The 26,199-nt window shown below is 37.8% G+C and overlaps 1 protein-coding gene across 3 annotated transcripts in view; it reads left to right on the top strand.

The window, feature by feature from the left end:
• Window positions 1-1,662: 1,662 nt before the first annotated feature.
• Window positions 1,663-26,199, top strand: part of nck1a (NCK adaptor protein 1a) — a 222,688-nt gene continuing 198,151 nt past the window's right edge. For all 3 annotated transcript variants that reach the window (XM_051923043.1, XM_028794699.2, XM_051923042.1), the window contains exon 1: window positions 1,663-1,877. The gene's annotated coding sequence lies outside the window, so the exon portion shown is untranslated. The remainder of the gene's footprint in view (window positions 1,878-26,199) is intronic.

Below are 26,199 nucleotides of genomic sequence, written 5' to 3'. Positions count from 1 at the left end.
ATGAAATTGAAGCTCTTAACTGTCTGAACAGGGGAGCCATTGATGTGGAGTGGATTGCATTTGTCCTTTCTGAAGTCAACAATGACCTTCTTTGTTTGATTGATATTCAGAGAGAGGTTGCTGAAGATGCCAATTAAAGTGGTGTTGTCCATGAACTTCAAAATGCCGTTGCTCTCATGATTTTGCTACACATTGTAAGTGAATAGACTGCATTGCAGTGAGCTGAGGCAGCAGCCTTGCATCCATCCATCTATCCATTATCCAACCCACTATATCCTAACTACAGGGTCACGGGGTCTGCTGGAGCCAGTCCCAGCCAATACAGGGCACAAGGCAGGAAACAAACCCCGGGCAGGATGCCAGCCCACTGCAGGGCGCGCACACACACACACACCCACACACCAAGCACATACTAGGGACCATTTAGAATCGCCAATGAACCTAACCTGCATTTCTTTGGACTGTGGGAGAAAACAGCAGCCTTGCAGAAGGCAGATATTAGTGAACAGCATGGAGGAATCATTTTTTTTCTGTCTTCTCAATCAAACACCCAGCCAACGTATGGAGCTTCTCTGAGCAAGGTCTCTGAGCTTCAGCACCTGGGCGGAGGGCAAAATGGTGTTGAAGGCAGAACTACAGCCAGTGAACAGCATCCTTTTCTTTGCAGGGCGAGGGAGATGGCATCATCCACAGATCTGTTACACTGGTATGAAAACTCTAGCTGTTCCAGGGTGTGGTTAATATGGATTAAGGTGGTTAATGTTACAAAGACGGACAGATGTACCACCAGCTATGCAAATGTTGATTGAGGTATCAAAAAATATAATTTTTATCTTAAAGTAAATGCAAGGGTGAAGCATTATAAGCACGAGAAAAAAAGCTTCTTAGACGTCTTTTGAGAGATGAATCCTATGCATTATTTGACAAGTTTATGTAAATCCAGAAGGTGCGATGCGATCTGTCTTGTGTGAGATGATGACGACTCCATGTACAAGATATATTTTACCGTTTAAATGCTGGAATATCAGGTGACTTGCCCTTAGTGCAAGCCATCCATGCGGGAACAGGTTGGGTCACCTTTTCCTTCGAAAATCCTTTATTGGTTTTGATGGAGAAGTGATGCCATTCTTTAGCGTCTAGGAAATGTTACGTGTGCGTGAGGCGAGATAAACGTAACTTTGCAAACCATTTTATGCATATATTCATGCTGGTACAATTCACGTTTTAGGCGGACAACAGTAAACAATGGGCAGATTACTCTTTTGGATGCAGAGTATTATTTTTAAACAAAACTCATTCATACTGACTAGTGAGGCATTATGCGTGAAGAACATGCGTTACGCATTAAATAAAAAAAAAAAATCCGCACGTACGTAATATCGATAAACCAGCGTCCGTTTTTTTAAAATGCGAATTACGTTTCAGTTTAATGTCTACCTTTTCGCAAGTACACGTGTACTCAGCGGAGAGTCCACCTACTTAGCAATAAGCCGGCCACTTTCTACGCATTGCTGCTTTAAATCGCTCGTATCCATCGGTCGAGTTACTTTGGTATAGAACCTTGGTGTATGTTAATGACAAATGGATAGACAAATAGCCTTAGAGAATCGTTTTTCATCAGCCAATGAAGACGTGTAAAGGCGGGACTAAAGAGGCAAGTTAGATTGTACTGAAAATTAACTGTTAGCAGGAGTTATGTGACTGTGGGACGAGCGCTTCGGTGAAAAAAAGAAAGAAGTGGTAGTTGATACCGCTTTATTTTTTATCCTTTCCATTATTATTTTTTTCTTTGGCCGACGTAACCATTTCTGGGAATATAGCTACAATAAAATAGAACACTTAAGCGACAAAAACACTTTAAGGTCCGGGCTATTCAGGTAAGAAAAAAAATAGCATTTTCTTTGTTTTTTTTTTTCTGTAGTTAATTAGGGGGTTGTGGAATGCGAGTAACGTTGTTGCGTTGGATAGAAAGAGATTGATATAAGGTGGCATTTTTGCTTCAGTTTTTTTTTCTTTATCACCCATAAAGTAAAAATATTGGACAAAGCCTTGGAGAGATGCAAAATCCAGCTCTTTTTTCTTAAAGAGCTCAGCCACACTTGGCAACTTTGATACAGCAGGGAGTTGCACTGTAACGAAGCGCGTTGGGGGTGTCGGGAATCTACACTTTTTTTTTTTTTTTTTTTTTTTATATATAGACATTGTTGTATCAGTATTGCCGTGGAAATGGGCGTTAGGCGCTATTATTATTTTGTTTGGTTTACCCATTGGTTGTTACCGATTGCTGTTTTGTTTAATGTATTTATGATTTGGAGATCAATTCGTTGTTTTTTTAGATGGGGGTTGGCACGTTTCGGTGCGAGTCTGTGAAAATTTCGCGATGTCTCATTGTTGAAAACCGGGTGAAAACAAAGCACAGTGAATCCCGCAGGCACAGAGGGCCTTTAATGTTGATGTTTAACGCTAAATAGTATAAAACGGTATATTCAGTTTTACACCGAAGTGACTTAAAGATGAACTTGCCGATGTTACACAGTGGTGTAGGATGCTAATTCAGTTCACAGGAACGGCCACAATTTACTTTTATCTATGTAGCCCAACTTCACTTTGCGCTTATGCCTGTAAGGTAGAACGTGGTTGAAATTTTGTATTGCGTATTGGTTTGAAAAAGCTACCGCCACCACAGCCTTTGTCCATATTTCGGCCTTAAAATATGTTTGTGTAATGTACGCATTTGTTGTTAATGAAAACACTGACAAGTACTTTTTCTAAACGTGTTTACAGTATATAGCAGTAATGAAATCACTTTTTTTAAGTGGTTGTGGCTCAATTTTAGTATGTTGGAAGTTCTCTGAGCAAGCCCAAGTTCTTTCCTTGCACTTTAATAAACTTCTGAAATGTTATTCATCTAGTAGATGCATCCATAGTTCCGATCTCCAAAGAGTATACTATAAGAAAAACGTAATAACCACTTTAACTCGTTCACTTCAATAGCTCAGTTTCTAGTTTAAAGAAACTATAAATCGGTTAGAAATCCCAATATAATGGCCGCCCCCCCTTTGTGTCGACTTAATAGTACCAAATAGCTAACAGGCTTACTCTGTTTGTTGATAGGGATAAGGAGTCTGCGAGGCTCTTTTCTGGATTGGATTATCGGATCGTCTATAAATCATAATTTTCTTCACTAAGAAAAAAAACTAACGTGTATCAGGTGTTTTAAAACCACTGCTGAACTTAAGTCCAAGTGCTGTCAAAAAGCAAATGACATTTAAAGGCAAATCATTTAATTGTGTTTTTGTGGTTTGTGCTGGGGTTTGATGTAAGTTTGTTGTTGTACATTAGTACCATATAGTAAGGTCACAAAAATCATCATTAATGTAATGCTACAGGTCCAGAGTTGTTTATTCAATTGCCTTTGTGGAGTTTGTATGTTACTCCTATGTTTACATCAGTTTTATATTTTATTTTACCTTCCACATCTCAGGCATTTGTTTTATGTTAATTAATAACTGTTTGTTTTGTTAAGCTTGAAGACCCAATTACCATAGTTAAAACAGAAATTTAAAATGTTAAAAAAAAACTTAAGATACATTATATCATAATCAACAATGAAAACCCATTAGTGACCTATTTAGAGAGACTTGGAGCAAAAGGCTCATCATACAGGAAGTTCCTTGTGTAAATTGAAACATCCAAATTTCCCTCTGTTCTGTTTCTCTTTCAAGTTTAAACTGTCCCTGCTTGAATTGGTGTCCTTGAGCATGCTGTGGTGGTAATTCTTCCATGTGAAGCCTGAAAACCATGAGGCCTGATTGAGATCATTTATGATAGGCAGAATGCCTAGTGGGGGCTGGGTGGTCTCATGGCCTCCAAACCCCTGCAGATTTTGTTTTTGTTTTCTCCAGCCCCCTGGAGTTTTTTTTTTCTGTCCTTCCTGACCATCACACCTTACTTTATTCTTTGTTAATTAGTATTGCCTAATTTTATTGTTTATATTTTTTCTTTTTTCTTCTTGTAAAGCACTTTGAACTACATCATTTGTATGAAAATGTGCTATATAAATAAATGTTGTTGTTAAGTCCATGGGTAGTTTGACCTTTCCAGTGTATCTAGGATAGGGTATGTCTCCCTAAACCAAAAACTGTATAAGCAGTTTAGAAATGGATGGGTGGATGAAATAATTTAATTTATCTGCACAATAAGTGAATGTTCGTCTTGATTGAACTTTTTTATATTCAAGACAACTGGAAAGGGTAGAAGCCTTTTGTGCCTCAAATACAATGTATTCTATTTGTAACATACAGATCTATTTGGTTGATGAAAACAAGTCTTCCTTCGTGGATGTAACAAAATACATTTTTGAGGATATGAGGCATAGTTTATGTCTGGATGGGTAATAAGGTTGATAAGGCACATTACTGCACAACAGATATTACCATGTGCTTCAGTAATAATCATAATAAAGGATAATAAACAGGATTCTTGAGATCTGTAATCATAGGTGTTTTTTGAATGCTTTGTGAATGTGCTCCAGGAAAGGCCCTGTATGTAATGAAGGTTTATGGAAACTGAAGGCCTACATGAAGTTTAAGAAGGATAATCAAAGTTGATGAGTAATAAAGTAAAAATTAAAAATACACATAGGTTCATATTTCTGGAACAAGAACATCATATGTTTCCCTACACCCTAATCCCAATAAATTTATTTGTAATGATAGATATGACTTGAGCCTTTACATTCATGATCTGCAGCATGGCTTTTGAGACCAGATCCTAAATTAAATGCAGACGTATAAGAGAATACAGCAGACAGTCAGACTTTGCACATAATATGCTTGCTGTATGATGGCAAGGTCTGGAGCTTTTCAGTGACGCGATCCTTAAATGCCACTTTGGTCAAGACTAATAATTTTGGCCATACCCATAATTTAGCCTTGCCTCAAAATCTAACCATTTGCTTGATTAGTGTGCATTTGATGGAGGCCACAGCCCTTTTATTTAACAGACTGTCCTTGCACTACGTAGTCATGTCTTAATAGATGTCTTGTGCTTAGTCAAAGAAATTGGCAGTGCTGCTACTATTAAATGGTGAAACAAGCCACTTTATTTCTTGGTTCTCCATTGGTATATAAATAATTTATCAATTTACTGAGCTGTTTTAATCCATTTTCAGAGTTTCCAAGAGATGGAGCCTATCCTAGCCTGTTTAGCACCACATAATAACTTTACCTGCACATAAATTAAATGAATGTATAAAGTCTACACAGATGGTTAGTTGGTTGGATTTTAAAATTATTTCCTTAGAGCTTTGTGGCAGCAGTGCTAACCACTGTGCCCTTCCTGCATGGGAAATGTGTAAAAATAAATGCATAAAAAACACTATTGGATAAAATTTCTTTCTTCAGGGTTTCCATTAAGTGACTACTATATTTTACCTCCTCTTGTTGACTAACATCATATCAGGTCTGTTTCTTTAATTTATATTAACTGCTATTTTCAGGATTCAAATATGTAAGAGTTAGTGTTTTCTATAATACTTTATCTTTATTAAATTTGCCTGAATAAATCATTCAGCCCTGTTTAATATCTTTTATGATCTGTTCTTTAATTAACAAAGTTAAGTCTGCCTTTACCTGTTTAAGAATTATCTTAACTTGAAAGTCTTGGAAACCTTCAGGTTGCTACATGCATATAGACTCTTTGACAAGTAAAATGTGTTAATTGCATCTTGTTTGATATTTTAAACATGCTATAGTTCAGTGGTTAGTGTTGCTGCCTTATGGCTACATAGACCTGGCCATAATTTCTTGCTCACCCTGCCTGTGAGAAGTTTGTACACTCTTCCAGATACTCCAAAAGATTTCTGCTACACTAATTAGCTGCTTTGAAATGGCCAGATATGTGTAAGTATGGATGTGCTTCATTGACCATTGTAATGGATGGCAGCTTTGTCATAAAAGAACAGATTTACAGAATATACTGTTTCTAACATTTAGCTTTTTGTGGATTATTTTTAATCAATTTATAGCACACATTAAGTAAAATAAAGTATGTATAATTCATGTTTATCTGGAATACACTAGAAATAAACAAAAGGTTTACATAAGAGTCTTAATTATAAAAGTGAGGTTAAGTTCATTTTCCACATTTAGCTTTTTTGATTTGCTATCTTGAGTTCTCTTGTTTTCCCATGCACTCTAGAAATAAGACATTTGAGAATACAACAAGAAAAAAAATATGTATCTGCAAATAGCCTTCTTCAAAAAGGTTAATCCAGGTTAATTACTTAATCCAGCTCCGGGTTGCAGCTGCCAGAGCCTCTCCAGGCGACTTTGGGAATAATGCAGAAGCCAGTCATGGATGGTTCATGAAGGGTAGACACACTTGTTTGTTTGTTTATACAGTATATCTTTAGCCTTTTTATTTACTGAGGCTGACCAGCACTGAAAGCAGAATAATTGTATTTTTCTCCTAAAAATAGCAGTTACACAATGAAAGCATGGTCTGTGCAGCATCTCCTTGCTGTATAAAAGAGAATGGGGGCAATTTTTGTAAATGTTCTTCTTTTTAAACAAATCCTGAGCTCTGCACCACTTGCATTGCTCTTAAGCGGACCCTGATAGTTACACCACATGGAGTAACACAGGAATTTGTTTGAACATACATCCAATTATTAATGCAGTTAGAATAATAAATTGATTTTTTTTGTTTGTTTTCATAAGAAACTTTAATCTGTGATACTTTATAAACTTCCAAGGTGGAGAGTGCCAGACAGAGAGACACTGGCACTTCCTCACAGAACTACAATGACATGATATCCTTATACTTGGCTCATGATACTATTGTTTTGGCGCAGTTTACGTTTTGCAATATTGACATTTGTGTTTCAGTTCAGCAGTATAATGCGATTGGATTATTCTGGTTTTATTTTTCCAAAATGGATGTTAATTATAGGCAAAAATAAATTGGTGATGGTTATTACACCACTTCACATTTCAGTTATCACTGTATCCATTGTTAGTTGCCCCTTTTTTTTTTTAAAGTTGCTCTGCATTAAAAACACTGTCAAGCTTTTGCTAAAAAAAAAAAGTATCTAATTGTGCATGCATATTGGGCATCTAGTACCTTAATGACACATTGGAGAAAAGACAATGACTGTGGTTCAGAGCTCTTTCACCCATTGAAGAGAACTGAAGCCATATTTGGATGAGATTAGTTTTACCCTAGGTGGTGGGGTAAAGTAATTATTACTGGAGGACCTGTTCATCGTATCATATCGCTCATGTTTGTGTTACCAATGTGTCTGCACTGTTTATTGCACAGGTCAGGTGATCCATTCAATATATTTTGTTCATTCAAATCACTAGTGCAAGTCTTAAAACAGGCAACATTTACATTCAGCCTTATGAATCTACCAAGGGTTAAACTTTAAGTGCAGACATTGGCATAAACACACTCACTGGAATATAGTGATCTGACTGAATGAGGTGATGTACATTTTAGATAATACTAGGGGGCTCCGCCCCCTGCTCGCTTCGCTCGCCAACCCCTGGTGTTGGGAATGACAAAGAGCGTGATGTATGAATGAGATATAGAATAGTGTGACGGTGTAGATGATGCAAATAGAAAGCAAACAATAAAGTGTGTGGCACAGTGTAAAGGTTTATTTGAAAATTTCTTTGTACACGCCGTTTAAGTGTAAAAGGTAATTCCAGCTCAGAACTTGTAAGGTCATTTAAGATGGTTATTGTTGTGATCAGAGTCAAGTTTGTCAGAGCTTAGAAAGAGTTGTGTCTCTCCAGAAAGTAATGGAATGACTTGGGTATTAATGTTTTTCACATTAATATTTTTTGGACATAATATAGTGCGTTGTGTTAAAAGGGGTATTTGGTCTAATGAGATTGCTGTTCCAAATGTCTCTGTAACTAAGTTGTCGCAGATAAAGGCTTGAGGAATTGTAATAATATGTGGCTGAAGTCCATCTGTATTGGTGAGTGTACCATCTCTCAGTTGTAATAAGCAATTGTTATGATCTGGTTCTGGACATCGTATCTTTTTTACTAACTGTATCTTTTGAAAGCAATGCCAATTGTCTGCGTATTTTAAGGTGCACTGAACAATAGCTGAGTGCATGGCATCTGGAAGAATAGCTAATCACTGTCTAAAATCTCCTCCTCATAAAAGTACTTTTCCTCCAAATCGAATATTATTATTCCTAAACGTTTGTAGAAGTTTATGAATGGTGTTGAGTAAGTGACTTCATGCCATTGAACATTCATCAATAAACAACATTTTTTCAAGACGGATGTCACGTGCAGTGCCACCGTTAATGTTCATAGTGGATACCGATTTGTAGGATCTAATGTAGTTGATAAAGATTTCACTTTCAGGTACATCGTCAGTTATAAGCTTCTGTAGATATTCAGTATATGAATGTAAAGAAGGCAGTCTAATTTGACCATTTTGACAACAACGTGTAAATGTATAACTTGTATTGCTAGTTGTTTCTTCAGGGAAGTGAACTGAATGACAATGATTGCAAATGACATTCATTAATCCGAATGAATTTTCCTGGTGTATGTTTTCCTTGTGCCGTTTGAGAGGCGCGTTGTTGCATGTGTAGTATTTGGGACGTGTTGTTTTGGAGCTGTAATCGATTTGCCTGTGCTGTGTGAGAAGCCCGTTGTAGCCTTCGCTGCCATTAACGTATGTCTGAGACGGGACGTGTTTCGTTTTGAATCCGTGCCTGTTGCGATGCAGCACTTTGATTGATAGTTTGCGTAATGTGGATCTAGGATGTAGATTTGTGCATATTTGCGTTGTTGATTTGTTTCAGGGTGCACTGTTCCAATGTGATGCAGTATTTGTGCACATATGCGAAAGCAGTATGGGCCATTGCCTTTTGGTGGCTTGATATTTACTCCGGTATATGCAAAAGCAAATGAACTATTGTAGGATCTAATGCAGTTCATAAAGTTTTTACTTTTAGGTACATCGTTAGTTAGAAGCTTTAGTTGAGCTTTGCGTTTTTGGAGTCGAGACATTTTTTCTTTTAGAAATATGGATAAGTAATAAGGAGTATTGCACTCACTGTTAATATGGAGCCTTTTCTGCGGTTGAACGGTTAATAGTGCCTTATTGTAATGAGATCCACCTATGCTGCATAGCCGTCTATTTTGTTGTTTCTTTCGTGTTCGTGTGTTTGTTCCTGTTATCCTTTCCTTTTCGTTTTGTACCCGTGACCGTGTATTCATGACTTGTTTCTTTCTCAGCATGCGAAATATGGATAAGTAATAAGGAGGATCGCAGTCACTGTTAATATGTTTCCTTTTCTGCAGTTGAACGGTTAATAGTGCTTTATTGTAAGGAGATCCACCTATGCTGACACCTATGCTGTCTAGTGTGAAGGTGTTGACGTTCACTTTAGAATATGTGGCTTTGGGTGTCACTTCTTATGGATGTGTGTGTGTGTGTGTGTGTGTGTGGGGGGGGGGTTGAGGATTGTTGTTGCGCGAGCGTCTTCTTTCTTTTTGTGTTCCTGTGTGTTGTTGAATCCCCCTCTTTGTGTGTGTCCCGTCCCTTGCTTGTAGGGTCTGTGGGGTGGTTTTGTGTTCTTTTTTTGTGTTCTATGGGCTTGTTGAATCCCCCTCTTGGTGTGTGTCCCGTCCGGTGTCTGTGGGGGGGGGGGGGGGGGGGTGCCTTGCTGTTGTGCGCGAGCCTCTTTTTTTTTTTTTTGGGTCTAGTTTCGTGTGCAATGTGTTTCGTGCTTTGCTTGCGTTTGAATACTTTTTTATGTGCCTTTTCCTTTTTTCGGTGCTCTTTGCGCCTCATTTCTCCATTTTTCCTGTGCTCACTCCTTTTTTCTGTGGTCTTGTCCGCCTCTCGCGGCCCCTCATCCGCCTCTCTTGCCCTCTTTTGTCCGCCTTTCTCGGCTCCTCAGCCGACTCTCGTGGACTCTTTTTGCGCCTGCGCAGTACGTCTTTTTGCAGCTACGGCCCATTGCCGGATGTGCCTGCGTCCATCATCCGGTTTAGCATTCTCGGTTAGTAATATGGATCACATCAGGTCTTGAAACCCAGTGAATTTTGATTTTTAATGGGCTAATGTCATGTATATATTTGTTTGGTAAGCAATATGTCTTGCTTGTTGCTAAAATATTGGTCTTTTTTATAAATCACTATTTCATAATTATGCATTCTTTGTTGTTTATGCATTCAAAGTTAATAAGGAATAAAGTGTCACCTCCCCGTTACAATTGCTCTTCACCTGCACAGGCAACTGTGCTGTTTGGCTGTTGTCTGTTCAATGGAACTGCGCAAATGCACACCAGGAGTAAAAGATGGGACACTTTGTTTAAAATGTGCTTTAGAAGAAACTCAACTGAACTTTCTTAATGTGAAGGCAAAAAAATGGCTGAAGTATATTATTGTGCAAAAATTGATACAAACATTCAATAAATTGACTTGGATTAATGAGTGAATTTGTATTTAGTTTTGCTCGTTTTTGATTTAAAAACAGACCGCTGCCAATTTGTTGCTACACTGTGATTAAACTTATGACATTTCTTTAAAGTGTCTGTGGTGGACTAACTGCATTTAAAACTGAAACTGAGGAATAAATTCATTGACAAACAAAAAGATGAACAATGCTCATGGATAACCTTCAGGAAATTGGCCGTAGCATTGGCTCTCCAAACACTAAGTAGAAACATATTCCAACAGATAAATGTGCACATTTTAAGACACCTTTCCCTATTATACAACAACTTACCTTTATGTTCTGTTATTAATTTTCAAAGGGGCATTGAGCGAGAGCTTACCCTATCCAGGCCTTTTTCCTGAATTGTGCCCAGTACTGCCAGGATAACATTTGATTGCAGGGTCCACTCATGCACCCAGTCACACTCATACTGGGACCATTCAACTAAACCTACAAGGCTTCAAGAATGTGGGGGAAAAACAGGAGTACCCAGAAGAGAGAGAGAGAGAGAGAGGCAGAGAAAAAAAAACACAAGACTCGGGGAAAACATAAAAACTCCACACAGATACTTGTAGTTTGAATCAAGTTTACTGGATCTGTAAAATGGCAGTACTAATCTGCCTGCACTACTGTGCCACCTAAGCCAGTTATTTGAAACACTGGCTGATAATTTTATCTACTCAAATTTTTATAAACTTCTATAAACATCAGAAAGAATAAGTTGTGACATTACAGAAATACCTGAAATATTATCAGAGTGCTTTTTTAACTGTGTGCTAAACCCCCCGATGTGTTTTGAATTCTCCCATTGAGTTTGAAATCCCCCTTGTTTTAAGTTTAAGGGGAATCCCCCCATTTTAAAAAATGAATCTCAAGCCCTGTACTGTACATAGTACAATAATAGCAGTTTATTTATAGTTTGTTTGAAACCTCTGAGAAATTAATATAAAACCACAAAGTGTAGACGATCCATCAGATATAAACCCATAACATTAGTAGTTTTCCAGAGCAGCTGTATTCATGCATTTAGGCTGTTCCAAGAAGTGAATTACTTGCTGGGGATATATGGATAAACTCTATGTAAAGAGTTTCTGGATAGGCAATTGCGTTAAAACAACCATCTGACTGAACACCACCATTGAATCAAACGTAGCATACAAATCTATTATTTTTATAACATTTTATTGAGTTTTATTAAAAGCAAATAACATTCTATACAAGCAAGTCAAATTTTATAAAACTAAGTTCAAATCGAAACAAATCGACCTGCACCCATGAGAAATATATATAAAAGCCAAATACCACTGACTCAGTCATCACAAAATCTCCCGAATCATGAGGACTTGAAATTTGGAATGTAGGTTACCCTTGGCCCATAGGTGCTCACTAAGAAGCGATTTTAAAAATTTTGTGGTCTCAAGTGCGAAATTTCTTAGTTTTTTAGACCTGTTTTTATGTCTGTCTACTTTTCAAGAGAGAACTACTTAACGGATTTAGATCTATTTTTTTTCTATAATTTGCTTGAACATTCTGTTGATTTTGTGACTTTTTCATCACGTTAAGTATCATAGTTTGGTTGCGGTACCAATTTATTAGCGCAAATTCGAGAGAGACTCGTCGGACTGTGGGGTGGGGGGGCCCTCCTCCTCCTCCTCCTCCTCCTCCCTCATGCATCTGCCTCAGGGCGTAACCTTAACTCCACGTAGTTAGCGAACGAGACAACTACTTAACAGATTTAAATCTTTTTTTTTTCTACAATTTGCTTGAACATTATGGTTGATTTTTCAACTTCTCTCATTGCGCTAAGAATCATAGTTCGCTTGCAGCAGCGATATATTCACACTAATCCGAGAGAGGCTGCGGGCTGAGGTGAGGGAAAAGAGTGACATCAGGAGTAGAGAGCTGGGCCAAACCCTCCTCACTGTCCTGTTTCACTAATACGCTGGTGAACCCGTGGGGGATGGCTAGTAAATAAATAAAAAGGGAAGAGCATCCACTTCCTCAGTTTAAATGCTTATTCTAAAATGTTATTGATTAGATCCTGCCATGTTTTAAAAAAGTTTTGTGCAGATCCTCTAAGTCGAAATTTGATTTTATCCAATTTGAAGTAATATATAACATCAGTTACCCACTAACTTAGGATTCTTCTGGTTGAGCAAGGTAAGTCTAAGTGCCAATAGTGAAGTAAAAGCAATTACAGTTTGTTTGTCCATCTCCACTTTAAGCCCATCTGGAAGTACACCAAACACAGCTGTTAATGGATTAGGAGGGATTGTGACACCAAAAGGTGTCTGATAGGCATTTAAAGGTTTTGATCCAGAATGATGTTAATTTGGTGCAGGCCCAAAACATGTGGCCCAGTAAGGCTGGAGCTCAATTGCAACATGTGGAGGCTGGATCTTGCCCTGGAAACATTTTGGACAATTTTAAATGAGAGAGATGATTTTAAGTTGAATAACTGTATGCTTTGCGCATGTGGAGCTTGAGTAAATTCTGTGCACTGTTGCCTTCTACTCCTTTTCTGAAATGTTGAGTGAGAGATCCTTTTCTCACTGTACTCTGGGATCTTTGAAAGGGAGGAACTTTAAAATGTTTTTGTATTTTACAGAAATGCTGTCAGAGTCCTCAAGACTGATTGTTTTTCTGGAATAGAAGTAGATGGGAGGTGAGGAAAATTGACAGAAAATTTAGCAAAGTTTCGAATTTGAAGGTAGTGAAAGAAATGTGTTGCTGGAAAGTTAAATTTTGAGTGTAATTGTTTGTAGGATGTGAAGACATAGTCTATGTACAGATCACTAAGTGATTTAATCCCGAATGTTTTCCAGACATTAAAAACTGCGTACGTTTTGAGAGGGTGGAAAAAAGTGGTTATCATGCAGAGGTGCCACAGATAAAAGCTTCTCTATCTTGAAATACTTCCTACATTGGTTCCATATTCTGAGTGAATGAAGCACAATTGGGTTATTAGTATATTGGTGATAACTTTTATTTACTGGTGTACAAAGCAAGGAATATAAAGAAGTACTGCAGGATTTTATTTCTGTTGCGGACCAAGCCTGTATATGTTCATCTATTTGTGTCAATGTGCAGTAATAAAATTGAAAGGTACGTAGAGCCATGCCACCTTCTGCCTTAGGTCTTTGTAGGGTCACCTTTTGGATACGTGGATATTTTGAATTCCAAATAAATGAGGTTATGATCGAATCTAACTTCTTAAAAAATGATTTATTGATGTATATTGGAATGCTTTGAAATAGAAAAAGAAATTTAATTACAGATGTGTAACTAGTAGCCACACAAACGGAAGTGAACCAAAGTTTTACTCAGATTACAAGTCTCATACTTTTATATAAACTTTAATTGCTATCCACTCAACCAGAAGAGGTTGATGTGGTAGAAGGGCGATGCATTACAGATACTTCACCTTGAGAAGGTTGCCAGGAAGCTTGTGTGCATTCCAGCAGCCAGTGTACCATCAGAGAGACTGTTCAGTGTCAGTGGGTGCATTGTCTCCCCTCACAGGTGTTTTTTTGTTTTTTAAATTACCACATTTTAACAATACAATGATAATACCAAAAACCATGATAATTTTGGTCAATATAATCATGATGTGAAATTTTGATATCCCATTCCTAGTTTAATTAAGATTGGGGTGCTCAACATACAAAAAAGTCTCTCCTATCCTTCTCACTTCCATGTTTCTGTGCCTCCTGTTGAGAAACTGACAGGTAGACCGTGATTATAGAATCTGTTCAAGTTAGATATCACCTTCGAAGACTAGTTGCATTCCAGGATTGCTTTTGTTTTTCTGGCAGCCCTGGAGCATCATTTAAAACTCCAGGAACATGGAAGTTCAGCAGGCATATTTCTTTTCTTTGTTGATTGCAGGGCTTCCCCATTTTTGCTGTTCCCTTTTTATCGAAATTAACACACAGCAAACATCTGCCTGGGGTACTTATTCCCCATTCTTACAGTCATATGAAAATGTTTTGGAACCCCTCTCGGCCTGCATAATAATTTACTCTACTTTCAACAAAAAAGATCAGTGGTATGTATTTCTTTTCCTAGGAACATCTGAGTACTGGGGTGTTTTCCGAACAAAGATTTTTACTGAAGCAGTATTTAGTTGTATGAAATGAAATCAAATGTGAAAAACTGGCTGTGCAAAAATGTGGGTCCCCTTGTAATTTTGCTGATTTGAATGCATGTAACTGCTCAATACTGATTACTTGTAACACCAAATTGGTTGGATTAGCTCGTTAAGCCTTGAACTTCATAGATGGGTGTGTCCAATCATGAAAAAAAAAGTATTTAAGGTGGTCAATTGCAATCTCTGCTTCCCTTTGACTCTCCTCTGAAGAGTGACAGCATGGGATCCTCAAAGCAACTCTCAAAAGATCTGAAAACAAAGATTTTTCAGTATCATGGTTTAGGGCAGGGGTGTCGAACTCCAGGCCTGGAGGGCCGCTGTGGCTGCAGGCTTAGGGGAAGGCTACAAAAAGCTATCTTACAGGTTTAAATTGTCAGTTTCAACTGTAAGGAATGTAATCAGGAAATGGAAGGCCACAGGCACTGTTGCTGTTAAACCCAGGTCTGGCAGGCCAAGAAAAATACAGGAGTGGCATATGCGCAGGATTTTGAGAATGGTTATAGACAACCCACAGATCACCTCCAAAGATCTGCAAGAACATCTTGCTGCAGATGGTGTATCTGTACATCATTCTACAATTCAGCACAATTTGCACGAAGAACATCTGTATGGCGGGTTGGAAAATGGATGGATGGATGGACATCTGTATGGCAGGGTGATGAGAAAGAAGGCCTTTTTGCACTCACGCCACAAACAGTCGCTTGTTGTATGCAAATGCTCATTTAGACAAGCCAGATTCATTTTGGAACAAAGTGCTTTGGACTGATGAGACAAAAATTGAGTTATTTGGTCATAACAAAAAGCGCTTTGCATGGCGGAAGAAGAACTCCGCATTCCAAGAAAAACACCTGCTACCTATTGTCAAATTTGGTGAAGGTTCCATCATGCTATGGATCTGTGTGGCTAGTTCAGGGACTGGGGCCCTTGTTAAAGTCGAGGGTCGGATTAATTCAACCCAATATCAACAAATTCTTCTGGATAATGCTCAAGCATCAGTCACAAAGTTGAAGTTATGCAGGGGTTGGATATTCCAACAAGACAATGACCCAAAACACAGTTCAAAATCTACAAAGGCATTCATGCAGAGGGAGAGGTATAGTGTTCTGGAATGGCCATCACAGTGTGGGATGATTTGAAGCAGGCTGTCCATGCTCGGCAGCCATCAAATTTAAATGAACTGGAGAGATTTTGTATGGAAGAATGGTCAAAAATACCTCCATCCAGAATCCAGACACTCATCAAAGGCTGTAGGAGGCGTCTAGAGGCTGTTATATTTGCAAAAGGAGGCTCAACTAAGTATTGATGTAATATCTCTGTTGGGGTACCCAAATTTATACACCTGTCTAATTTTGTTAGGATGCATATTGCATATTTTCTGTTAATCCAATAAACGTAATGTCACTGCTGAAATACTACGGTTTCCATAAGGCATGTCATATATTAAAAAGAAGTTGCTACTTTCAAAGCTCAGCCAATGATAAACAAAAAAAACAAACAATTAAGAGGGGTTCACAAACTTTTTCATATGACTATAAGTACACGGTGGCAGTCACCATCCATGACTTGAATTCTTCTTCTAGCAGAGTCAGTAATTCTTCGACTACTTCTTGCAGTAGTATTGTTTAATTTTATTAGGTTGCAGTTCCTGGTCCTGCAGTTCCACTACATCCAGATCATGGGCTTAACTTTCATGGCATAACACACACCTTAACAAAGGAGTACTCTGTAAAGGACCAGCTATTTTTTTTGTTGAATATTTAGTTGTATAAACTCATAATTGCCTATGAGAAATTTTCATCTCTTCTTTACAATTTGGTATTTAATGATGTGTTCTAGTCTCTTTTTTTATTTTTTTTTTGTGGTCAAGCAGTATTGAAAAAAGCAGTAAGTATGATGAGAAGGAAGCACATTACAACCTGTAAGTTTCTTTATTAAATAAACCTTCAAATATAATCAGCCAGCTTAACCTGCATCTTGAAATGGTGGAATTACTCCATAAATAACCATGGTTACAGGCTTATTCCGAAACACCTAATTACAGGATTTTTTCTGGTTTGAGGAAGGAGTTGCAGGGCCTCCTAGATGTCTTTTGTATCAAAGTAGTGGTGGAAGAGGTTTAATCATGTGGGCCTTAGAAGTTGTTCTCATTTTTGCTGGTGGTATGCTGGTTGCTAGCTCATTATCCTAAAGCAGGGGTGGGCAGATTAGTCCTGGAGGGCCACAGTGGCTGCAGGTTTTTGCTCCAACCCAATTGCTTAATAAGAAGCACTTATTGCTCAAGTAACACTTCAGCTTCACTTTAGTTGTCTCGCTTGTTAAGATTTTGAATCCTTATTGCTTCTTTTAGTCTTAAACAGCTGTATTCTTGGTTTTTAATTGCTCCTAATTGTCAATACCATGCAAATGACAAGAGACCAGCATTTCTCCATTTAGCTTGTTTCCATTTACACCTGTGTGTATTTATCGCGCACTATTTGGTTTAATTAAATACTTGGAAGGAAAGTGAAGAGAAAAAAGTGAAGCACTAAGAATTACTCATCTGTTTTAGACTTCAAATCATTTGGATGATATCCTTAGAAAAGAAAATAAATCTAGGATATGAGAATGACCTGACATGGCAGAGTTAAAGCACTAGCAAGCCATGCAATTAAATAATTGACAAGGATTGGTTTTTAATTAAGCAACTGGGTTGGAACAAAAACCTGCAACCACTGTGGCCCTCCAGGACTGAATCTGCCCACCCCTGTCCTAAAGGATACGTTTGAAATATATTTCTTCACAATCAGGGTATGTATTAGTTTGCTGCATGCAATTGCATTCTAAATTGAAGCATATTTTATTATGTATAAAAACAAAAAAACAACTAGCCCACTCTTGCATTTTAAAATGCTCACGTCATCCAAGATATGACTGGCAAAATCGTATCTCAATGGCCTGGGTCAACCAGTGATTCATTTATTTTGAGGCCAGGTAGCTTTGACAGATGTAATGGGTGCTGTTTATGGTGGCTGAATTATTGGTAAGGTAACTGGCAGATCCTCAGTGTTTCATATGCCCTGTACTATCCATTGTAACAGCAGTCGCGTCATTACATGTGCCATGTGGCAGCAGTTTCCCGCTCAGATGATGGCACCTTACACCTTCCCGTGCATGATCTTGTGCTCTCGGTTGCGGAGTACAACCAGATATTCTTGAATGCCAGTTGGCCAGGTCCCGAGAGGGAAGTAGCTGCTCTCGCAGCTGATGAAGCTCTACAGCATTGTAATTTCATATGTATGAGGTTGATTAGCACACCCTGTATATGGATGTTTCAAGGTAGCATTTGAGGTGCTCTCACATACTTGTATTTATAAGGTGATTATGACTTATAAACAGTAAATTGTGTAGAAATGTGATTATGCCTGGTTTTATAAATTTGATTTTTTTTGTTTAAATGTATGTATGGTGCTCAGGGTGATTTGGATTTGTATTACAAATTATTTTCTTGTAGTATTTGTTTTCATAGTTTATTGTCTCTTATTTAAGACTTTATTTCCTGTATTTATCATTACTTAGTATTTCATGCTTTTTTATTCAATGCTGTGTATTTGGACATTTTTCTGCTTTTTCCCTGTTGCTCGTTCTGAAATTTTGTGAAGTGGTTTGAGATTCAGAAAGGTTCTATATAAATAAAACGTATTATTATCATTATTATTATTGCTTTAGTTGGGTGAAATGGTCTGCATGAAAAGAAGCATCACGGTAGAGTTACCCACTGTTCACTTATGAAACTGTACCAACACAAGCACCTAAACTAGATTTGATGTGAAAAGTATATGCGCATAATTATACCATGATATACAATTACCGTGATAATTTTTAATTGTATTGTAATATACATTTTTGGCCGTACCGCCCACCGTAATACCTTTTCTAACTTGTTTCATTTTAGGAAGTGAATGCAAGATAGCCAACAGGTTTGCCTTATTAAGTAATGCTATTAAAATTATGATTTTAATTACTTATTAAGATACCTTCATATTATATAGAAGTCTGCCTGTAGGAGTGAAGTGGAACCTACTGTGCCATAATTATTACATGTAAGATGTTGATTTGATTTTGTGGAGATATTGAAGTATGAATATTTGCTGTGGGGACAGTTGTCCGATGTTTTTCTTGGTCTTGGAAACAAACCCCTGCAATGAGTGATGACTATATTATGTTATGGCATGGAAAAAAAGCTGTTGTTCTTATTTTTGTAGATTTCTTCTTGAATGTTGAAGTAATTTCAACAATATAAACTGTATAAATGTGAATTCTTTTTGTGCAGTAGTGCCTTGCAGTGTACCTGTGGTTTGGAAGTTGCTTCCTACCTGGGCATTTTAGCTTAAGATGTAGTTTTGCTGTCTCACAGATGGCTGTGATCAACACTGGTCGCATTGGTGAGCTCAGCTCTGAGATTCTTTCAATAGTTTTAATTTGCATAGGCTGTAGTCTGCTGGCTGCTGATCTTCATACTACCTGTTGCTTAAAAACAAATGTAGAGTCAGCCACTTTAGGTTATATAAGAGCCACTAAACAGCCAAGACGCCACAAAATCTGCCTGCAACCAGTTGTTGAAGTGGAACAAAGTTACTGGCAGTATTCTGTTTAGTCAGTGTTCCATGTGTCAATTTGTTATTAATTTAAAATATGGAAAGCTTTGCCTTGGAGGTCAAAGTGTGTGTGTGTATTTGTATATAATATACGTAGACGGGAATGGGGTTTGCCTTGAGGTCTGAGTGCATCTATATTTCAGTACAATACAACTTATTTTTTTTGTATCACACTCTTCACTGAGTGCAAGTGCAGAACTCTGTGAACAATTCTGAAGTTAAAAACCAATTATAGATTTATATTAATTACCAGATAGAGAACTGGTACACATATAAATTTAGATCTGTTACAATACACAAAGAACGAGGTAGAAACTGACTAAACATAAATGGAAAACAATATATGCCCATTAATTAAATGATGAACAGCCAGCTGAGAATGGAGGAGAAAGTCAAAAACAAAGTCATAGTCTTAAAGACCTTGGCCAGCTAGCCACCTGCCCCCTCCTGGGCTTTCTCTAGTATAATCTGTACTGACTATCCAATCGAATGAGAGAGTCCGTCCAATGATAACAATGCTCCTTTATCTAAAATGACTCTTCCATACGCAGCAGAGCAGTCTGGCTTGTAGACCAGTGGCATCAAGTTCCACATCCAGATACCAAGAAGAGAAACAGAATAGAGGAGGGCTAGTTATAATGTTGTATTACTTACGTTTCTGTACAAATGACTAACAAACAGAAACTCGGTATGCACAGCTAATCAGAAGCTCTAGTCAAGGTATCCTAAACTAAACTATTAAGTCTTCAGCCTGGAGTTAAAAATCAAGACTGAAGGGGCATCTCTTGTATAAGCCAGCAGATCATTCTATAGCTTTGGGGTTCTGTACCTAAAAGTTCAGCCTCCTACTGTTTTATTAATCCTCGTAATCTTAAGTAGGCCAGCTTCTTAAGAGTTCTCTGTACTCTCTGGTTTGTAAATAATGATAAGTTCAGATAAGTAAGCAGGACCTTGGCTGTTTTAAGACTTTGTGTTAAAAAGAGAATTTTAAAATCCACCCTAAGCTTAACTGGGAACCAGTGTAAGGATGTGAGAACAGGAGTTATGTATTTTCTGGTATGTGTAGTAATTCTTGCATCAGCATTTTGAATTAACGAAAAGCTGTATAAAGAACGATTTGAACACCCAATGAATAACGCATTGCAGTAGTCATTCCTACTAGAAATAAATGTGTGAATTAATTACTCGATATACTACATACTTGGAACATGTCTTAATCTTCCAACATTTTTAAGATGGGGAAAAAAACATGTTTTGGGGAGCTTTGTAATGTGTGTTTTAAATGACATGCTAGTGTTAAAAATAACACCTAAATTATTTGCTGATTCAGTAAAACTAATGGTAATTCCAACAGAGTTAAAAGGCATTTTCATAGTCCATTTGCTTTCTTCCGAATCTGGGGATGTTTCATTACTTTGTTTGAATTTCCAATTAGTTCAGCTTCATTTCACACTATAAACTTTCAAGCCAACTAGTCATATCAATAAATATCCCGTTGGCATCTTATGGACTAATTTAATTGGGCAGAAACATTTTTTCCCTGGTAAATAAATCATGGCAGGTATTTTTGCACTGCTGAATTTTCCACAATTATTAACTTGAAGACTACTTGAAAATTATGCGCTGCTAGGTTTATGCGAAGGACATGTTTCATATAGCTTAGTGTTCCAACGTAAGATGTGCTGATGACATACACTGATGTGCTTCAGTTTCATGACAGTAGATGGTGTAAGATGAGGACATTTGATCAAGTGGTCCCACAGGGCACTGCTGTTTGTTTCTTGCAGCCTCTAAATGTGTTTTGATTGACAAGTAAATTTACACCCACCTTCTTTTTTTCTTTTCTTTTTAAACATGGTCAAATGCTTGCCGATTGCATGCGTAAAAGGCGCTAGGACTGATTGAAGTGCTGCTCTGATTGATGGATCACATTGAGGACTTACGCAGACTGCTCCAGGGTTTGCGTCCTACCACTAAAGGGTCGAGTGCGATTGGCGCGTTCATATCTACCTAAATGAAGTGTATTTGATCAGTGATTTGATCACAATTATTTTTACATTTTCAGCAACTGTTCTAAGATTTACAATTACTTAGTTGTAGTGTTTATTTATGTGAGGTATTATGGTAGTCGTGCTAGTGCATGTCTTTTTTTTTTCTTTTTGCTGCAAACTTGCTGTAAACCGGGAGCAACAAGGCAGATTTTACCAGAGAGAGAAAAGACTGAAATAGTAGCCTTTACATTAAAGATGTGGAGTAGTAAAATGAGAAAAAGGAGTTGGAGGCAAGAAAAGTTACTTTAATGAATTCAGATATTTTAATTTTGTCATTTAATTAAAATGAAAACTGGTAGTCTGAGTTTGGACATTGAGCAAGCTTTTGTTTAGTGTATCAGCTCATATTTTCAGCAAGAAAAAAGAAAAAATAAAGAGTTTGAAATTGCTCCTTAGTAAATAGGCTTGTTAGCTCAAGAGCTAAATTTGTCGATTTGTAAACTTGTTCAGCATGTTGTCCTTGTATCTTCTTGTTAAACATCTTGTGAGCATTGGATAGATTTGCAGCATTTTTTTTATGCATCTGTACTGTGTTTATTATTTTTGTGTCATACAGTATATGTTTTGGTAAGAACAAGTACTGCATAATTAAATGGTAATAAATATGTATAATTACAACTCAAGAATTAAGTATGTCTAGTTGGTACACTGGGGGAAAAGCAAAAAAAAAAAACTGTACAAATGTAGTAAATGTTTATTTTAACAGCAAAAAAGTAGCAGTGCAATTAATGATTAAACATGATTAAAACCTTTCATTGCATGTATATTTTACATTTAAGCAGTGTTTAACTAGCAATATCAATAGTATTGTAAAAATATCAAAGCCAGCACATAAGGATTCTCCATGTCTGGTTGTGCAGGAGCTTATTGACAACACTACCTCCAGTACATGCGCTAGACAAGAATACATCCACTCACTGAAGTAAGGTTTGCCTGTGGTGTTGCTCCTTGCACATGCACAATATGATATTAAAAGCACACAATGTTAGCCAAATGTGCACAAAATCATAGCGAAAAATCACCAGACCCAGGGCAAAGATGAAATTTTGTGCAGGCAGAAATAGAATATGGCTAACTGATGAGGCATCTGCTTCACTTGGGTCATTCTTAATGCATTTGGATGGCATGGCCTTCAATACACCACTGTTTCTCAGCATTTAGGTCCCACGACCGAGTTTTGCCTTTTTTTTTTTTTTATTATAATGTCCCACTAGCAGCAATTGCAAGCTGGGCCCTTGGTGAAATGTGTGCAATCTGGTGTCCACTTTAGTGAAATGAACTTGCTTAGAAAGGTGGAAACATTTATCAAAAAAAGATCAGGAATAATAATAGAACAAATACACTGCAGAACTTTGACACAACTATACAGAGAGAAAGTGAACACAGTTTAGAAAGGGACTGAAGTAATTTTACAGCTCTGCTAAAGAAACAGTTTAAGTGCTAATGTTACTTTTTAAAATATGCAGGAAAATTACAACACATATTAACTGTATAGCTAGAGGTGGAAAAATATTAGATTTTGAAGACTTAGAATGTATTCTAATTTCAGCATAAAACAACTTAACATGTCAGACTGTGTTTTGAGGAAAAATGCCCCATGAACACCACAGCAAGCAGCTGCCCTCACTGACTTTGTCTAAATATACTGGAAACTGACATGAGACCACTCTCCATGATGGACGATGATTAATTTAAAGAAATGATTTGATTGCTCAATTCAGGTTTCACTCTGCCTTCAATGACACATTTTAATTAACTGATGGAGAGGAAATATCAGGAAACATTTCAACAAGTGAAGACTTGCTTTAAATCTACCAATGGGAAACTTGCCATCACCACCGATATATGGACAAATGTGGCAAATGGACCCTATCTTGGTGTATCATGCCTTTTTACTGGAGAAGACTTGAAAATTAAGTCAGTCTGTCTTATCGTCATGCTGCTGCAGCACAGACATACAGCATCCAACATACTTGACTGGTTGGAGGAGGTTGTATGCAGATTTGAAAATCCTCCCAGCAGAACTGTTGCTGTTGCGCATGATAATGGTTCCAATATTGAGGCTGCAGCAAATATCTTAGAAGAGAAGCATGGATAGTCCTCTATATGCTGCACTGGCCACACCTTACAGTTGGTAATTAATTCTAGACTTAAAACATCCAGGCCTTTCAAAAATATTGGAGCAGCACGCTGCCTTTTAAAAATGTGAGTAAGCCTCCTCTAAGCTGAAAGAAAAACCGCCTCAGATGGGAACACTTGAGCACAAATTTGTATAGGATGTAAGCACAAGGTGGAACTGTGTGTTCTACATGATTCCTCGACTGTTTGAGTGAAGGGGGCCCTTAACTGCAACACTGTCTGACCCTACTGTTGCACAGAGAGTCAAGAAGTACTTTGACTTAAAAGCTGAGCAATGAAGCCTGCTTGAAGAGCTTTCCACTGCTCCTACCCATTGAATGTACCACTATGTTTCTGAGTGGGTAGAAATATCTTACAATTTCTTCAATACCCCCACTTGTAACAGGGCTCAAGAAATCCATAACGGATGGTGTATTTGAGTCAAATGCAGTGCAGGCCTTCCAAGTCACTGCTGTAGAGCAGCTTCAGCAATGATGGAGGAAGGAGGTCACATTTTTATACTCCGCACCAAACACCATAGTCCTCGCTACTACACTGGACCCAAGGTTTAGAAAGCTGAAGTTTCTGACACCTGAGCAAGTGTTCCATGTGTAAGCTAAAATACAAACACAAGCACTTGAAGTGAAAAGAGAAGTGGATCACCAACAGCATTAGGAAAACAAAGCTTGACCTACTCCTTGGCTTGGGAAACAGCAATAAATCTATGGACAGGTTTTAAGGAATGAGGTCCTGACATACTTTGGAGAGAAACATGCTGCCAAAGAAGAAAATCTGTAACATTGGTGGAAGACTAATGAGGCTAGATACCCCACTCTGGCGAGGCTTGCAGAGACCTTCCTGTGTATCCCTGTGACTTCCACACCATCTGAGTGTCTGTTTTGTTGCAAGCAACATAACTTCCAAAAAGAGAGCCAACCTTAACCAGAAACATGTGGCCATGCTTACATTTTTGCATGGCACTTGTAGAACCATTTTGCATTCCTGGTAACACTGGTGAAGCAACTTAAGAGTTAAAGCTACTCATGTAGCAGTTTTAGCTATGGTTTGCTTTTTAAGCCACTATTGAATTAATTTAAGTAACATAACTAAGTTGGTTATGTTTTATAGCAAAATATTAAGTTCATTGCACTTTAAAGTGTTTTTTCACACTCTGCATATTTTACTCTTTTGTTATATATTGTAGTTAGAAGAGTTATCTCTTGCTTACGCCATGGGAGAAAATTAATGTAAAAAAATTGCAATAAAATTTTGGTGATAAAAGTAGGCTTAAAAAAAATTCATCGATTTATCAAAATAATTGTTAGTATAGACCTAATGCAAATATGTAGAACATGTGTAGAATATACTGTAGCTGCTGACAATGAAGCATCTTGGGTTACATAAGTAAAACAGACAGTATTGAGAGAGATGTATATATACACACACACACACACACACACACACACACACACACACACACACACACAGGGCTATCCAAAATGAAAGAGCAGATTTCAAACAAACTCTGTAAAACAGAAAAACATTCCGTACATCACTGGATAGAGGAAAGTTTGGTCCTATGGTTCTTGAGGTTGCTTGCACTCAATATGAGCACCTTGTGTAGCATGACAAACATCAAAACGGTAGGACCATTTCCTGCCACAAGCAAGTCAACTGATCCCTAGTTACTGAATTCACAGCTTCCTCAGTTCGATGTCGCAAATCTTGAAGATGAAGGTGGAATCAATACTCTTTACTATACCCCCATAGATAAAAATCGCAGGGGGTAAGGTCTGGTGACCTGGGAGGCCTTAGACAATGAGCAAGATCTTGTTGTCCACCTCTTCCAATCCATCATCCTGGAATGGTGTTGTTCAGGCAACACTGGACCTCCAAGTGGAAGTGAGGCAGGTCACCTTCTTACATGAAAATGAAATCGGTGCTCGGTGGCATTCACTGGTACTTTTATGTGGGCTTTTAAACTTTGAACTTTCCTCTATCCAGTGATGTGCGGAATGTGTTTTTGTCTTATACAGTTAGTTTGAAATAAATTATATATACATACATACATCAGTGGCGGACTGTGCATTTCATACCTAGGCCTTCAGTAGTGCTCAGTCTGAATCAACCCGCCCCTCAAAAACTGATTTATGGTTATAAAAACCATCTTAATATGCAGAAATACAGTATAAAGAGCCGTTGCATCGCAGATAGATAACTCCTGTAGCCACAATAAATGCCTTTATTGAAAAGACAAACCAGGGGTGAACAAGTTCCTTTTTACTGCAGCTACAGCCGCGACACACATAAAAAACATAAATAATAACTCATAAACTTGCAATATTATTTAGGAAAATCGCAACATTTTACTCACCAAAAATTCGGATTATTTGTAAACAAAATCCATCCTCCTCTCTTTCCTCAAAAACAGTTCAATTACTCTGTCGTACAGATTATCCATGCGCTTCAGTTCCATCACGAAGTCCCCTTCTATCGCCATCGAAGCTAATGCTGAAAGTCGAACCTGCCCTGTCGTATTTCTGGCATAAGTTTTAATTCGCTTTAGGGCTGAAAATGTCCGCTCGACAGAAGCAGTGGACACGGGAACGGTCACCGCCAAACATACCAATGTGTACAGCTGCCCCATGCTCTCATTCAGATTTTTCTGATGAAGGAAGTCAAGAAGATCAGTGGGAGATTTTCCTGCAAAGTCATCCATGGCATACATTACAGTCAGTTCTGTTTTTAGCCAAGACAGATCAAAAAG

Source organism: Erpetoichthys calabaricus, chromosome 2, assembly GCF_900747795.2.
Source record: "Erpetoichthys calabaricus chromosome 2, fErpCal1.3, whole genome shotgun sequence".
Classification (NCBI taxonomy): Eukaryota; Metazoa; Chordata; class Cladistia; order Polypteriformes; family Polypteridae; genus Erpetoichthys; species Erpetoichthys calabaricus.
The sequence above is the reverse complement of the archived record's forward strand: the minus strand, read 5'-3'. Positions and strand labels throughout refer to the sequence as shown.